At 41.1% G+C, this 17,961-nt stretch overlaps 2 pseudogenes; both read right to left on the bottom strand.

The window, feature by feature from the left end:
* Window positions 1-17,961, bottom strand: part of LOC127676347 (ubiquitin-conjugating enzyme E2 G1-like) — a 1,073,095-nt pseudogene that overhangs the window by 232,135 nt on the left and 822,999 nt on the right.
* The window catches only part of LOC127685088 (uncharacterized), a 251,676-nt pseudogene that overhangs the window by 168,780 nt on the left and 64,935 nt on the right, over window positions 1-17,961 (bottom strand).

Below are 17,961 nucleotides of genomic sequence, written 5' to 3'. Positions count from 1 at the left end.
TATACGTCAGCTTTTACTTTTGAGCCTAAAAGCTCTCTATAAAACTGTTTAATGTCACAGGGTACCCCTGCCATCTCACATTCCGCTTAAAACTTTTCGTAGCTATGTGTGGTCACATATGCCCACAATGGCAACCCTTGGGAGAGCGAAGCAGGACTGAGCTGGAAACCAGCCTCACATTCTCAGCAAGACTCTGTTCCTGTAGTCTCTTCAGAAGCTTTCACAGGCAATGGAGAATAGTATTTTTACTCTGAATTCATAAAATCTATCTTAAAGGAGAACTATCAGTGGTTTGGCAAATGGAGTTGGTTATTTAAGTCTATAAAACAACAAGTTGGTCAACAGAAAGATGCTACAACAGGCATGTATGTTAATCTTTATCTGCATAAAACTTCACATCAATTCTTACACAGCTCTGTTTTCTTTTTTTCAAATGTATTTAAAGTTCTAAACATTGTAGGGGAAAGAAACCAACATCAATGCTGTCACTGCAGGATACTTCCAACATTACACTTGCTCAAATGTCTAACTCACCATTTATAACTATTTTTGGAGTCAACTTATTAATTGAATTCAAAAACTTAATTTTGACTTTTCTGATCAAAACTGGAATTATATTATTTTATCACCAACCAGATGCATCATGTTATCCAATGATTCAGAAAGCCAAAACTTAGGTCACAGAAATCTTGATAGCATCACAAGAATTAGACATGGGTGTCTGAAACCAATTTCAAATGAATAGCTCTAAGGCAGGCATTTACAGCTATGGCACCATTACTACATGATCTTCCATGATAACTAATTTATCAAGAATAGTGTATATTTCTGCTTATTTGTGCTTTTTGATTTTCCCTACATATTTAGTAATACATTAATTACCTTAATAGATCATTCAGGTGTGTAGATCTCACCAAATACCTAATTAAAGTTCTTCAAAGGTTATGTTTTTTGCTTTTTGAGACAGGATTTCATGTGCAGTCTGGTCTTGATCTCATGTCCACAGACTGGTCTTGAACTCATGATGTCCTTGTACTCCTGATCCTCCTTCCTCTACCTCCTGAATACTAGAATTATATTTTTTTCTTGTTGTTGGGGGGAGGGCATCAAACCCAGGATTTTGCACATGTTAGGTAAGCTCTCTACCACTGAGCTACTCAAGCCTATATTATACAATCTTATCTCACTTAAGAGGTTAAATTCAGTGCATAACCATACTTACAGACATTACATATATCATCTATTCCTGTATCTTCAAAATTATAATTGTAATTGCAGAGCGTTACAACATTAAACTGTATGTGTATTATATCCTAATAAAATTGTTTCTAGAAATTTCAATCATAGGAACAATAAAACTAACTAAGTTTATTTAAAAGTCTAAGCTCTTCAAAATTATGGGGAAAATAATAAAAAAGATCTCAGAAGATGGAAAGATCTCCTATGCTCATAGATTGGTAGGATTAATATAGTAAAAATGGCCATCTTGCCAAAAGCAATCTACAGATTCAATGCAATCCCCATCAAAATTCCAACTCAGTTTTTCATAGAGTTAGAAAGAGCAATTCTCAAATTCATTTGGAATAACAAAAAACTCAGGATGGCAAAAACTACTCTCAACAATAAGAGAACTTCTGGGGAAATCATGGTCCACGACCTCAAGCTGTATTATAGAGCAATAGTGATAAAAAAAAAAAAAACTGCATGGTATAGGTAAAGAGACAAGCAAGAAGATGAATGGAATAGAATAGAAGACCCAAAAATGAACCCACACACCTATGGTCACTTATATTTGACAAAAGAGCTAAAACCATCCAGTGGGGGGAGAAAGACAGCATTTTTAACAAATGGCGCTGGTTCAACTGGAGGTTGAACAGCACGTAGAAGAATACAAATTGACCCATTCTTATCTCCTTGTACAAAGCTCAAGTCCAAGTGGATCAAGGATCTACACATAAAACAGACACACTGAAGCGTGTGGAGAAGAAAGTGGGGATGAATCTTGAACACGTGGGCACAGGGGAAAAGTTCCTGAACAGAATACCAATGGATTATGCTCTAAGATCAAGAATTGACAAATGGAACCTTATACAATTACAAAGCTTCCGTAGGGTAAAGGACACTGTCAATAGGACAAAGCGGAAACCAATAGATTGGGAAAAGATCTTTACCAATCCTACATCTAATAGAGGGCTAATATCCAATATATGCAAAGAACTCAAGAAATTAGACTCCAAACAATCAAATAAACCTTTTAAAAATGGGGTACAAAGCTAAACAGAGCTCTCAACTGAGGAATATCAAACAGCCAAGAAGCACCTAAAAAAATGTTCAACATCCTTAATCATCAGGGAAATGCAAATCAAAACAACCCTGAGATTTCACCTCACACCAGTCAGAAGGGCTACAATCAAAAACTCAGGTGACAGCAGATGCTGGTGAGGATGTGGAGAAAGAGGAACATTCCTCTTTTGTTAGTGGGATTTCAAGCTGGTACAACCACTCTGGAAATGAGTTTGTCAGTTCCTTAGAAAACTAGACACAGTATTATCTGAGGACCACTCCAGCATATACCCAGAAGATGCTCCAACATGTAATAATGACACATACTCCACTATGTTCATAGCAGCCTTATTTATGATAGCCAGAAACTGGAAAGAACCCAGATGTCCTTCAACAGAGGAATGGATACAGAGAATGTGGTACATTTATACAATGGCGTACTACTCAGCTATTAAAAACAATGAATTCATGAAATTCTTAGGCAAATGGATGGAACTAGAAAATATCATTGTGAGGTAAACCAATCACAAAAGAACACACATGGTATGTGCTCACTGATAAGTGGATATTAGTCCAATAGTTTAGAATACCTAAGATATAATTCACAGACTTCATGAAGCTGAAGAAGAAAGACTCAAGAGTGGGTGCTTCGTGATAGAATTCTTAAATGTTGCATTCAACAAACATAAGACTTGTGCATTGCACATGATGTATCTTAGGGCAAGATGGTGGCATCAAAAGCTGTGAGTGACAGGGGGGCAGGTCTACCTGATGAGACTTGCCCAATAAAATTCAGAGGACAGAAGAGGAAGATGTGGAGGAAGGGTGGTTCCTGAGAAATAGGTGCTGGAAAAGATCATGTAGCTGGGGTTGGGTCTGGATAAGGATCAATCAATCAACTGATTCCAAGGCCTATAGCACCTAAGCACGGGGCTCTCTGAGCAGGCTAGATCTCAGGTCGTCAACACATCTTTCTACTAATATTTCCATCATTGCTCCACACCACCTCTGTAATTTCTTCATTCTTCCCTCCACCCACCTCCACTTAATCTTCTATTTAGAACACAAATATCCAAATGTAAAATTTTAAATGTGAGAATTTTAAATTTTTAAACAAATAAAAATGTCTCACTTTAGAGCGAGTACTCTTAAAACTTGCACACTACTGAAAACTGAGGCTAAAACTGTGCATAGGAAAGTGGTGAGCGCCTGTGGCTCCACCGGCTTCTGTCTCACGGGTGCTATCAAGTGGATGTTGAGGGTCTTCTTATCTTTATACCTTCTCTTCTCGTAACAAGTCTGTCTGTCTCCATAAAGTGTTCACGAAGGGACAAAGAGCTGAAAGCTCAAAATAAGTATCCTGAAAAAGTCAGTGCTGGTGTCAAATGACAGAGATGGCTTTCACTTTTCATCTCTTGTTCATCATAAAACAATGCATTGGAAGTCTGATATCACATAGTATGCAATACTATTATGAATCTTTACTAAGTATCTAATATTGGCCCAAACTTAAGAGAAAAGAGAAGCAGAAAAGAAAAGAGGAACACACCAATACCAAAAGCAGGAGATGGCTTTCTCCAGTACTTTGTAACTAGACCCAAGCCCTTTCTTTAAATGATGTGGCTCCTTCGTCCTACAGGCCACAGTCTTTGCCTCTGGTCTGTCTCCATGGTCACCTACCCCACACTAACACAGTGCTGCACACAGGGAAGCAGCATGGAATATGCCCCAAGAAATGCCAAAGAGGAAAGTGAGCACTGCTATTCTCATAAAACCCGTCAAAAACTGGACCAGGCACAGCCCCTTCAGTAAGGTGCTCCCAGAACACCTGCTTGAGAACATTGAAACATATAAAGATAAGGGATATGCTAAGCTATATGGAAAGGGGAGGCAGAAAAAAAGTAAGAGGGGTAAAAGCTGTTGGGGTTCTTTACCTAAGTGCTCAGCCTAGGAGAGGGGCCAGAGTTGCCCTGGAATCAACACAATTAGAACTCTCCCTATCTGAGAGGAAGTACTCAAGACTCCCATGTCCATCCGTAATGTCCTCTGATCATATTCCAAAGCACAAAGTAATGAGAAACATTCGGATAATTTAATACTGACCTAAATGAGGCTGCAAAGACACGTCAATTCTATCTACAGGGCACAGAGATGTTTGCCCTCATAGGATATATACTGTGTTGCACATGTTCCCAAGCCTGTGCTTGTGCTCACACACACACACACACACACACACACACACACACACACACATGCATGCTACTCTTACCCCTCCCATCCACAGGTATGGATGCAGCTTACTCCCACATAACCATATATAAGGGTGTGTGTGTGTGTGGGTGGGTGGGTGGGTGTGTGTGTGCATGTGTATGCACACATGTGTGCTTCTGTTACTCCCACCTCTCAGTCAATGGGAAAAAAAAGAACGATAAGCCACTAAAGGAAAGGTTGCTTTGAAAAGAACATTGAAAAAATGATGTTTCTAGATGTAGCATAGAAGACAAAAGACTTGTTTTCACTCTGTGGTTATTCTTTAATGGTATTTATCCTGTACTGCATTTTGTACTGCTTAATTTTAGGGTTATTGCTTCTACTTCACACATAAGACCTTGAGCACCAAATTTTTTATATCATAAAACCTCAAAAGTTTGATAAATTTTACCTTCTAAAATAAAAAAGGAAATGTAGCTTGGAGTGGGTGTTCACACTGCAGTACCAGCACTCGCCAGACAATAAGGATCAGGATATCCAAACCAGCCTTGGTTACATAGCAACTTTGTAGCCAACCTGAGACACCACTGCCCCTCACCCCACCCAACCCCGGCCCACCCAGCCCCCACCCCACCCCATCTCAAAACAAGACTAAAAATGTCTAAATGTTGAGTTCTACTTTGCAAAACAAAGCAACTAGAACTCACACACCTGGGCAGGATGTAGAACTTACACATAAAAACCTCACAAAGTTTAAGAGCTTTTCTGTTTTAATCAATCAGTACAGGACTGTCTAAAGGCAGTGGTTTTCAACCTTCTAATGCTGTGACCTTTTAATATAGCACCTCTTATTGTGGTGACCCCCAACTATAAAATTATTTTCATTCCTACGTTATAAAAAATTTTGCTACTGTAAATTTTTATTTTTTTTTATTCTTTCATTCAATTTTATCCCTAACTCAGTTTCCCTTCCCTCCTCTCTTCCAAGTCTCTCCCTGAACCTTCCTTCTCCCCTAGATCCATTCCTCCTCTACAGGCCTCCCAGGGATATTAACACAGCACAGTAAGTTGCAAAAAGACTAGTTACCTCCCATCATTTTTAGGCTGGACAAGGCAACCGAGTAGAAGAAAAATGGTCCCAAGAGCAGGTAAAAGAGTCAAAGACAATTTCCCACAAGAAGATCAACCTATACAAACCATAGCATACATGCATAGAGCCTAGGTCAGACCCCTGAAGGCTCCCTGATTGCCACTTCAGTCTCCCTGAGCACCTGATGAACCCTGGTTGTTGACTCTGGTTTTTCTTGTATTCTTGACCCCTCTTCTGGCTCCTATGACCCCCATCTTCCTCAGAATTCCCTGAATCCAGTCTAATATTTGGCTGTGGGCTTCTGCATCTGTGCCCATCAGTTGCTGGATGAAGACATTCTGATGATGATTATGCTAGGCTTTAGGTTCTGGTCTATGAGTATAGCAGAATCATTTCATTGACTGCTCATGTTTGGTTCTATCCTGGGACTCTGGACTATCCAGTCTCTGCTCTTGGTCCTCCAGGCAGTGTCAGGGGTGGGCTTCCTCTTATAGCATGAGTCTCAAGATGGAGACTGATTGGCTGGCCACACCCACAAGTTCAGTGCCACCTTACAGGTAGGATAAATCATATACTTAAACTTTGTGACTGGGTTGATGTCCCACTCCCACCACTGGAAGTTTTGCCTGGTTACAGAAGACAGCTCACTCAAGCTCTGTACCCCTAGGAGTCTTAGCCAGGGTCATCCTTGTAGGTTCCTTAAGAGTTTCTACTGCACTAGGTTTCTACCTCACCTTTGAAATGCCACCCAATTCCAGTTGTCTCTCCCAGTACCCTCCATCCTCCTTCCATCAGATCCTTCATGCTCCAGTCCATTTTTCCTTGTTATGAGCTGTAATATACATACCAGATATGCAGATTTCAGATATGCAACCCCTGTGAAAGCGCTGTTTGACTCCCCAAAGGGGTCGTGAACCTCAGGTTGAAAGCCTAAGGTCTCATGTAAAACCCCCAGTGAGTTATTCTACATATAGCACAGAGACATTCATCTGATGGCTCTTAAAATCCGAATAACGGAATGCTTGTCCCATGCCATACTGGGTTTAGTACAAAGCATGAAAAACAAAGATTTATGTTACTGTCATATCAGTACTTCAGAAATATAATTTCATAATAGTACTAAAACATTTGGTGACCCACTCATTATTGATCTATGTCATAAATAAATATACCTGTATTTGTCCATCCAATCTCTATTTCTCTTTCTCTTACCTAACTCCCAGGCACTCTTCCCACCTCTATCTTCAGGGAGCTGGGATCACAGGAACATCTCCCAACTTCTCATGGATACTCCTGCCACACATTTGTACACACTCACACAAACTCCCTGTCATTGTGTCATTGTGTGGTTGCTCTTTGGGATCACAAGTGCTACTGTGATCAATGACCAATAAACAGCTCCAAGTCTTTCCTATAATTTTCTTTTCCTTTGTTACTCCAGACAAACAAATTTAGTCTTGGCTGTCCTGGAACTTCCTCTCCTGACCAGGCTGGACTCAGACTCACAGAGAGCCACTGCCTCTGCCTCCAGAGCTCTGGGATTAAAGCATCAGGAGACTCATCACCCCCAACAGTCCATTGAAGCCACTAAGGGGACACCAAAAAACAAGTGGCAATCACTGGCTACAACAAGGGTAGACTAGGGGTATGGATTTGCTGTCCCTTTCTTTAGAGTCAGGTAGCAACCACCTAAGAAATAAGGATGCATACCTCATCTCTTAAAGACAGGAAGGCTGTTTAAGAAGTGCACTGAGTAATGAATTTAACTCATGCACTAGACACTATTGTAAGTAAACTGATGACATTTAAATTTGGCTTTAGACCTGGCAGAACTTATGAGATGAAAAACAAAGTCCACTGTTAATTTTATTTAGAGCTAATAGGCTCTGGAGTGAGACTGTTTCCAAAGAAATCTGATGTTTTATTCCAACCATTTTGAAAGAGAGGAAATCTTTAACTTTAACAGCAGGCATTGATGACAACATGGACACACAAAATACAACACTTAGACACTCTTGGCAAGAGCATAAAATGGTACAAATGTTATTAACCCCACCCCCAAAAAGGCAATTTCTCAAACTACAAAAGGCAGACTACCACATGGTATGATCTAGCAACCCTACGTCATAGTGTTATCCAGAAGGACGGAAAGAAGGAGGGAAAGAAACACAGGGGTAAAGTGAGACCATGTTTTGGGGTTTGGTTTTTGTTTGTCTGGTTGGTTGGTTTTGCTTTATTTTTGACAACATTCCAAAACTGAGAACAAGGAAAATATTATGTAAGTTGGACTTCATCAAAATTAAAATGATAGACAGTGTTAGGAATGTTTCTGAAGGCCACTGTTGCTCACTGTCACTAGTATTGAGTTAACATTTAACATGTAATAACATCTTGTCTGGAAAAAAACATTCTTAAACTTCTTTCAAAAAATTTTAAATTGTTTCAAAGGGCATCAAAAATATAAAAAGACAGCTCACTGAATGGGAGAAAGTATCTGCAAATCTTGAATCAGATAGAGGATTGTAACCACACTGTATCAACAGCTTTTATACCTCAACTATAAAAAGACAATCTAGGGGAAGTGAATGCCTCAGCAGGTAAAGGTGTTTGCCACCAGGCTTGAAATCCTGAGTTCAACCCCTGAAACCCACATGGTAAAAGAGAGAGCCAACATGCAACACGGGACACATAGTCCTAACTTTTACCACATATGTATTTTTTAAGACCACAAGAGGTTTTTTTGGTTTTTGGTTTTGGTTTGTTTTTCTGAAGACAACTCAAATGGACAAAAAGAAGGCCACATGATCCAACAATTCTTCTTAGAGGTATACATCCAAGAGAAATAAAAACATCTGACCCTCTCCCAAAGAAAGTTCTCAGCAGCATTATGCATAATAGTAAAAAATCCATAAATTGATGATGCTAAAAGAAACTGTGTATCCATATAATGGGGTATTATTAATGTACATTTTAAATGGTAATTACATGGTGGTATGTGAGGTATCTCACAATAAAGCAGTTAAAACTAAACCACTAGGATTTATATCACCAAGCAGTTGTGGGGAGGCAGCCATAGAGATTACCAAACTGGTTGTTTGGCTAATAGGAATGAGAGGCAGTGCCACAAGGAGAAGGAAGCTTATGCACAGAAACGCCGTAACTGAAGCCATTATACTGTATGCTCACTTAAAACTCTGCTTTCCAAGGCAGACATCCCCAAACACTGAGTGGGTCAAGATTAGACACCAGAACCAATGGCATTCATGGTGATTCCCTGCCTTCTCCTCAACAATGAGGCTGAGCTGGGTGGCTAGTGAACCCCATGGACCTGCCTGTCACTGCCTTCCCAGCCCTGAGAACAGCAGTGAAAGGTGCCATGCTGGCTGGCCCATTAAACATGTTGGGGAGCAAGGTCAAGTCTTCAGACTCCTGTGGGAGGCGCTCTACCAACTGAGCCCTCTTCCAGCTCTGAGATTTCATTATGATGTTTAAAATGAAATCTTTTCCATTCTACATATCCAAGTATTTGTCTTTATTATTATGTGAAAGAGACCTGTAATCATTCCTCTTCTCCTCTATATTACAGCAAGCATGAAAACACATGTATAAAAACCAGGTGATAGCCACACTGTGCTATGGCAGCCACAGCAAAGCAGGAGCACAAGGAGATTCACGTACTCCATTTTAAAACCAGATTTATAAAACATACAAATCCCTGTTAAAACATTTTTCACGATTTTGCAGTGTGTAAAAATTATGAGACGTAAGTAACATAATCATTCACATATCTTTAGTCCATACAAAAATAGTTGTAATGCACCATAATAGTCATCAGAAATAACATTTCCCCCCTCCGAGGTTAAAGGAGAAAAGAAGACTTTCATTCCTGTCAAAGGTATTCAATTTTCCCTCAAATGAAGTTTAGATGAAAACAATGGGACTGACAAGCTCCACAAAGCAGATCTTGGCAACTCTCAACTCCGTCTATCTCCTTGGCCCATTAAGCAACATTCCTTCACTAACTGTTGGTCTTCGCAATAACTCCTACAAAGCTCATTGCTGCCTCTGTCAGCCTATCCCCCATGTTGCGCATTTATTCCTGGGATGTATATCAACATGTGGCACAAGTCCTTGACATGCACAGAAGAGCTGCACCCCAGGACAGCAGCATGCACGACAATAGTCTCCACTCTTGCTTCTTTGTGGTTGCTGGGATGTAACGGAGAAATCTAATAACTGTGACAGTGGGGCCTTTCGGGTTCTCCTTGCCTTTGCAGACAGGGAAGCTGCACAGACGCTAATGAAAGGTTAAATGAATAGGGATAGCTGACAAGACATACAATAAAGAAGGAGCTTGGTAATCCACAGACACTGAGCAGAGATCCTTGGTGCAAGCAGAGAAAGGACAGCACATTGCCGAGTCACAATATTTAAAACAGCTTGCTATACACAGAGGCTGTGTGTCTGGGTACATGTCTGGCTTTGGACTAAGGGGGAAAAAGATACTAAAAAGGAATTTCAGTATGGGGCACTTTTGGCAAATGTTAAGGTCATAATGAGAGAAAAATGTTTTTGTGTGGGCTGTTACATCTCTGTGCTAATAAACACAAAGAGCAGGGACAGTGAACTCATAAACCCCAGGTCCAGGACAATACTGTACATTTTGATAAGTCTTAAATCCTGTATGTAGAAGACAGACTTGATGTGATTCTCACTGGTTACACACACATGCAGTGACTCATTTAGCAGTTCCACATCCTGCCTTCCATTTGGAGGGATCCCTGATACTGGAGTTCTGGTCCTTAGCTTGTGTAATCGGTTACACTTCAACTGAAACCAGCAAGTATCTTGGACTCTGTAAAACTGCCAGCAGTTGCTATAAAGAACTTACCAGGCTGGCAATTTGTAAATTTCAAAACAAAGACCTTATAATTTCAAGGGGCTACAACTGTGAAAGCACTTTAACCAGAACTCTTGGTTGCAAAGCTTAGCTTTGGCCTGTCTCCCCACACCTTCAAGGTTGTATTCCTGGAGGAACAAATCCTAAATCAGTAGAGAAAACAATTTAAATTACTGCTGGAAAAGTAAAAATGCTCCAGAATGTCTAAGAAACTGCAGTAAAAAGGACAAAATTTACATTGTCATATACATAATTTTTAAAGAAAATGGTACACTTCTGTTTTGGCAACAACTTTTAAAATGACATGTCTGTATTACTGCTCTTATGCATATTCATGAGTTAGAATATAGGCTCACAACAAATGGTAAAGGAATACTGAGAATGTGTTTTAAAACAAGGGAGGCTCTTTGAACACCCAAATTAAATTATAGCTGAACTTTTGAGTGGACTGAGGGTTCTAATAAGCAACAAATAAAGACTTTTATTGGCTAGCAACATAATGGGAGCTACTGTGCTAAGAAGACAAATCTGGGCAGTTTATATCCCTGGATATAAGATTTACTTAAATGGTAAATAAATGTCAAAGTAACATCCCTAAAAAGTAATATGTAAATAATGAAAATCAATCACTATCACTGATTATTTAATATAAACATATCACAAATGTTACTCGTTGGACTGATTAACAAATGCCAAACAGGAAGTAAGAAAACATTCAACCCTGATGTCTAAATGTAGCTTATTTACTGATTAAAAATATGCCAAGTTTTAAAATGATTTGCCGTCTATGGTGACAACACAAAGCTTCCTTCTTTTGAAGGAAAGTTTTCTCCATAATCTGGAGTTGTATGCAGAACTACTTGGAAACATCATCCACAGGGAGAAGTAGCTGTCTCGTGACCTGGAGTAGGGTAGCGTGCTCCTCAGTGACTGGATGGGAAGCTGCTTTTAATGGCACCTGGAAGGTGGGCCTGACAACCTGAGAAGGGCTCCTTCAGCTGGCACACTGGCTACACAGTCTCAAACACTCAGAATGTTTGGTTGCACCTTACAGCATTCAAATCACCTACAAGGTAGTCCTAGAAAGCTTAGCTGATTCCTTCATTGTTTTCAATGGAAATTCTGTTGCTTTCACCACTCTGTGTGTGTGTGTGTGTGTGTGTGTGTGTCATGTGTCACCTCCAAGCCTAAACTCTAAGCCAGTTATTGTGCAACATTCTGACTGCCAGAGTTCTTTTTTTAAAAACGGTAAGTATATCTAATAAAATCATGAGGCTCCCTCTAGCTCTTTAGAGAGCTTACTAACTAGCTATACTATGTAACTCCTGACCAGCAAGAGATGTTGCAGGAGAACAGCCGTTTTCAACTCTGTTTCTTGTCAGGATGCAGATGGTAAATGAGACCATCTGCAGAGGAATTCAGAAAGCACCGCTCCTTTATACATTCATCACGTTAAGACTATTAATTGCTCCCAACCTAAGCTTTATGTACAAGGGCTCTATAGTGAAACTGTAACCTGTATCAACTATGCTCACCTTGTATAAAATGAATTTTAATCTCAAAAACGAACATGTAAGCATTTCAAAGAAACCCAACTTGTAACCCACTCTCAATTTTAAAATTTAAAAAGGAAAACCTCAGAGGAGAGAATAACCTGATCTATGAACAGGGTGTCTGTGGAATTTATGTAAAACAAAGATACTGATGGTAATTCATAGAAAAAAATCTTCATGCACCATAATATTTACACACAATCCTGTTAATGACTTTTTTATTGTTTAATCTTTTCAGCAATTCAGTATGGAATATTTGGGAATTGTACTTATTTAGAAGACTATAAATAACATAGTTGCAATATGCCATTGATGTTTTTTTCTGTCTTACAATAGCCAGAAAAGCCACTATTACCCTGGCAGGTCAGGCCAAGCAAGTGAGTGCGAGCATTGCTAAAACAAACTCTTCATCCTTGCTGAAGCCACCTTTCAAACATTTACAAAATATTTAAAATAGTCCTGAGGCTTAACTCTAAATTTAAAGTAAGGGAAACCGCTAGCTTCATCACCTACTATGGGACTCCCTTAATCTAGGAAATATTCCCAGGAACAACAAAAAAGAATAGCTCCCTCTCCTCTCCCACCGCATCGCTGTGGTCCCCACGTGGGCCGTGCCCGGGCCCCGTTCCCAGCCGCCGCTCGGGCTCTGAACAGGCCGGCAAGTTGGGAAAGCTGCCGCGGGATCCGGCAGCTCCGTGTATCCCGGGTCCCTGCGTCCCGCGCCCTCCCCGAGGGCACCGGGTCCCCAGAGTCCCCGACTGCCCGCCGCTCACCTAAGGTGCAGGGAAGCCCTCGCTCCCGTCCGCCCGTCCGCCCGCAGCCGCTCGAAAACTTGGGGCCAAGTTGAGGGGTGGGGGTGGATTTCGGGAGCGCCGCCGCGGAGCGGCGCTGGAGGAGAACGCAGTCCGCTGCGGCCCGGGGCGTCCCGCCCGGCTCTGTCCCTACCCAGTGCTGCGCAAGCGGAGAGGAGGTGGAAACTTCTTACCTTATCGGCAGCTGGTTGTCGAGTGCAGCCCCTGCCTCTTGGTCTCCTCTTAGCTGCCGCCCCTGGACCCGCCCCTCGGCCGCCTCAGCTCTCTGCTCCGCCTGCTCCCTCCCCGCCCGGGCGCGCTCGCCCGCCTGCGCCACTTCCCACCCGCCCGCGCCACTCCCCACCCGCCCGCGCGCGCTCTCCACGGCCCCTCGGCGCTCAGGTGAAGGATTTACACCCGCGCCCAGGGTCGCACGAGCTCCCTCGAGCTGGAGTTTTCCCGCTCCTCCCCGGCCGAGGGAGAAAATAAAAAAAGGGAAGGGACTGTCCGGGAGGGGGCTGCTGGCGAGGCACATATGCTATCTACATATTAAGTACACTGTGTGTGGTTTCCTAAATGTAGCTCTATATAATGGTATCATGTTTGCTTTTAATTCCTAGATTTATAATAGGCAAAATAAATCTTGTATTTCTCTGCATCTATGAAGGAAGATAAAATGTTTCCCTCCTATCAAACGTTGACAGTTTTATTTTAGATTTTTTTTTAAAGTGCTTTTTGGCAAGGCAGGAGAAAGCAATCTGGAGCCTGTGTGATGGCTGTTCACACTTGGTAATGAATAAACTCTGTTGGCTTTCATGGGAGACAGAAGGGAGTCATTGGTTTACTAGAGATGTGGCCTGCAAACACCAAGCCAGCTCATCCAGGCTCTTGATCTCGTGCCCTTCCTCTGGCAAACCATGTGCCGGATGTGGTAGGAGAAAGACTCTCCCTTTCAGCAGCAGAATGTGTGCAAACTACACCCTGAATGGTCCTATGATGACCTTGCAAATGTAGCACATGCCCTTGTGACCACAAGACCCAACAACTGTAATTTCCTCTGCTTTTCATTAGAGCTCTCCTGTTGCTGGCAGCAGGCATAGCTTGCTCAGATATAGCTGCTCTGGGACACCCAGGACACCTGCCCTCCCCCACTTAATGCATATGTGCAGAAGAAGGATTCAGTAGGACACCAGCCGCACTGGTTATGTAAACTCGGAGTCTGTCCTCCTGAATGAACTGAGAGGACTTGCAGATGTGTTCTGGAAAGCCAATGGAAGTTTTTTAGGCATTATCTAATGCACTTGCTGAAGTCACTACAAAACTCAAGATTAGGCAATTTCTTGGGGCAGTGCAGTGCACATGTGGAAGAGGATTTCCCCCAGTGATATCACCAAGGTTGCTTCATTTGTGTATGCACCTTTTCTACTTGCTAGGCTCCAGACATTGCTCTAAAGTGCTGGTGATAAGCCTCTGAATAAGGTGCTGCTTTCTCCTCCTAGCTTGCATTTAGTGCAGAAGACAATGAAGAAGTTAGCAAATTAAACGTGTAGATGGCGATAAATTTCACCAATTTATTTTATGAAAAGAAACTATGGTCTGTGAACTCTGGTGCCTCAGGGCTGTTGATGTCACAAAACTCTAGGTAGACCAACCTAGTCACATGTTTAAGAAGTGATGCGTTCTGAGAAAGACTCAGGTATGGATCTTCCAAGTAGAGACCTCTATTGAATCGAAGTTACAGTGGACCCTTGGGTACATCCTTCTAAACTGTATCTGGAGGCCAGATTTCTGCCCATTGAAAATCTCCAATTCCAGTTTGATCAGCACTACCTTTCAAGGTCTCTGTAAAAAGCTTGTAGTGACTTTTACAATATATATTCTCTCTCTCTATCTCTATCTCTCTCTCTCCCTCCTTCTCTCTCTCTGTCTCCCAAAATTATACTAAGAGTAAGACATGTACATGAAGAAATAGCTATTTCCATAAACGTGAAGTGGCTCAACATTCAAAATAAATACCCTCAGACCCAGTTAAGTGCTAGCTAGCCATGTGTTTTCTAAACTGTATTCAGAATTTTCACCTGGCCTTCCACAGTCACTGGTTTTTATTCTGCCTCTCTGGTCCTCTGAAGCCTCCCATGTGCCTTCATCTTCCCAAGCTAATGGGCATCCTTTCCAAGGAACACTATGTGGCCTTAGCAAAAGAGCAACATACCTGTGGTTGGGTACTGAGTGAGCTGGGCCAGGAGACTGGGGAGCCAGCCTTTGTTCCCATCATTGCCAGTCACTCTGGGAACCCAAGCTAATCAAATCCTCTCTGTGCTTTAATTTATACCCATGCAAAATGGAAAACATAATACCATAATAGTGAGCTGAACATGCACAGCCAAATAAGTTGGGAACAGAATGTTTGGAGTATTTGATTTGCTCCAAACTCAAAGACATGATGACCGGGATATCTCTGGCCGCAGAGACCAGGCACTCTTTTTTTCTTTCTTTTTTATATTTTTTGTTTACATTCCAAATGCTTTCCCCTTTCCCAGTTCTCTACTCCCCATATGTCCCATCAGCTCTCTTCTCTCTACCCATTCTCCAATCACCCTCTCCCTTTTCTCTGTCCTGGTACTCCCCTACAATGCTGGATCAAGCCTTTCCAGGATCATGGCCTTCTCCTTCCTTCTTCATGTTCCCATGAACATGAAGATATGCTAATTTTATGTCTTGAGTATTCAGAGCTTGTCCCTCAATGGAGAAATGGATACGGAAAATGTGGTGTATTTACACATTGGAATACTACTCAGCAATTAAAAACAATGAATTCATGAAATTTTTAGGCAAATGGTTGGAAATGGAAAATATCGTCCTAAGTGAGGTAACCCAGGCACAAAAGAATACACATGGAATGCAATCACTGATAAGTGGATATTAATTAGCCCAGAAGCTCTGAGACCAGGTACTCTTAAGGGAACCTAACATAAGATAGGATAAGGAAAAATTAAGCCCTGAACTACTTTGGATATAAGCATTTAAATCTGATCATTATGCCTTATGCCTGAATATTGAGAATAGTGAGAATATTGAGAAAGTTAATCAAAGACTAGGTTGCATAAATATCCTCCCAGCAAAGGTTGCCATTCACTTATGTATGCCCATAATCTCATTAAATTCAACAATCTGCTTTCACTTAAACTCTCTCTTAACTGACCTAGGCCCACAGAGAAAGGTTCCATTTAAATGCATTCTTATTTTAGGGCCAGCCTGGTGGTACATAGTTGTAATCCCACAAATCTGGGAGGTGGAGGCAAGAGAGTGTCAAATTCAAGGCTAGTAGTGTGGGCTGTGTAGTAAGACCCTGCCTCAAACACATCAAACACAAAAGTCTTGACTTAAACTGGACCATTGTTGTCCCCACTGGGGGACAAATGTTGTCCTATACTATGGTTGTTTACAGTGTATAGGATATGGGGCAGTACAAGAGAAGTGTCATCAAAAGAAGACCCGAGCATGGATTTATAGTAAATCTAGGGAAATGAGATATTCTTATCTCAGGGAATAAGTAGAGGGACCCAGTAAGATGTCAGTAACAAGGGCTGATTCTAGATAGAAAAAAAGTGTTGTTTAAAAAAAGTGTTTGAGAAGTGATGGGGGAAGAACAGAAAGTTATAGAAAATAGCAGTTACTTCTCAACCTGTTCTGAAGAATGAACATGGGAAAGTTAATAAAAAAACACAGGTTTCTGGGCACCTCCCCGCCTTTTTCAAAGGAAGAAATATAGATTTTTATGCCTCTTAAATTAATAAATGTAATTTTAGTTTTGAAAATGATTTTTACAAACAGGCTTGAGTTATGCTACAGGAAGATTTGTGGGAATTGCAGAAACTTACTGTACTGGATGGCTTTATGTCATTTTGACACAAGTTAAAGTCATTGGAAAGGAGGGAACCTCAATTAAGAAGATGCCTCCATAAGATCTGGCTATAAAGCATTTTCCTAATTAGTGATCAGTGGGGGAAGGCCCAGTCCATTGTTGGTGGTACCATTGCTGGGTTGGTGGTCCTGGGCTCTATAAGAAAGTAAGGTGAGCAAGTCGTGGGGAGCAAGCCAGTAAGCAGCATCGTCTATGGCATAGGATCTTCTGCCTCCAGCTCCCTGCCTTTGTGAGTCCCTGCCCTCATAGCTTTTGATGATTGTACTGTTAGATTGACTGAACTGTGAGCAAAACAAAGCCTTTCCTTCCTAAGTTGCTCTGACCATGGTGTTTCACCACAGCAATAGTAACCCTAACTCACCATATTTGAACATGTTTCAGAGTGACATTGTATAAGTCTTACTTATGAAATTGTGTATCTTATCATGAACAGCTGCATCCTAAGCAGACATAAGGCCTGGATCCCAGTCCCAGAACTGCCCAAACTGAAACAAACAACACAATGAACTAACTTAGTAACATGTAAAAAGAAAGAAATCTTATTTGTTTCTGGGTGAACGTGTGCTTATTTGCATGATTTCTGTGTATATATGTCTGTTCTAGGTTATCATACAAACTATCTCTTAGTAATTTCTTAAGTGAAAATAATGAAAACATTTTGAAGATGGTACATATATACATATATATGTACATATACACACATATACATACATACAAACATACATGTGTATACACACACACACACACACACACACTCACACACATTGATTTTCTGAGACTAGGTTTCTCTATGTAGCTCTGGCTGTCCTGGAACTCATTATGTAAACCAAGCTGGCCTCTAACTCACAGATATCTGCCTGTTTCTGCCTTCCAGTTGGTGGGATTAAAGGTATATGCCACCATCAACTGGCCTTGAAGATGGTATTTATTTTTGGTAGTAATTGGAAAGATAAAGAAGGTTTTGAGATAGAATGGAACATGATCAGATTTACTCTATTGAAAAATATGTAGGCAAAGCTTATAGGGTGGATTTAAGTGAAGAAGAACAGCATGTCAAAGTTAAAAAGACTATATCCATCACCAATTTCTAAGAATCAGACTAAATATTCATAATTTCTAAAAATATCTATATTACTAATAATTATAGATGATGATTTTCTTCAATGGGTTTGAAAGCATACCAGGTTAAACAGGCTATTGTTACCATC

The sequence above is a fragment of the Apodemus sylvaticus genome, chromosome 1, assembly GCF_947179515.1.
Source record: "Apodemus sylvaticus chromosome 1, mApoSyl1.1, whole genome shotgun sequence".
NCBI lineage: Eukaryota > Metazoa > Chordata > Mammalia > Rodentia > Muridae > Apodemus > Apodemus sylvaticus.
Note: the sequence above shows the minus strand (reverse complement) of the source record. Positions and strands in the feature narration are given on the sequence as shown.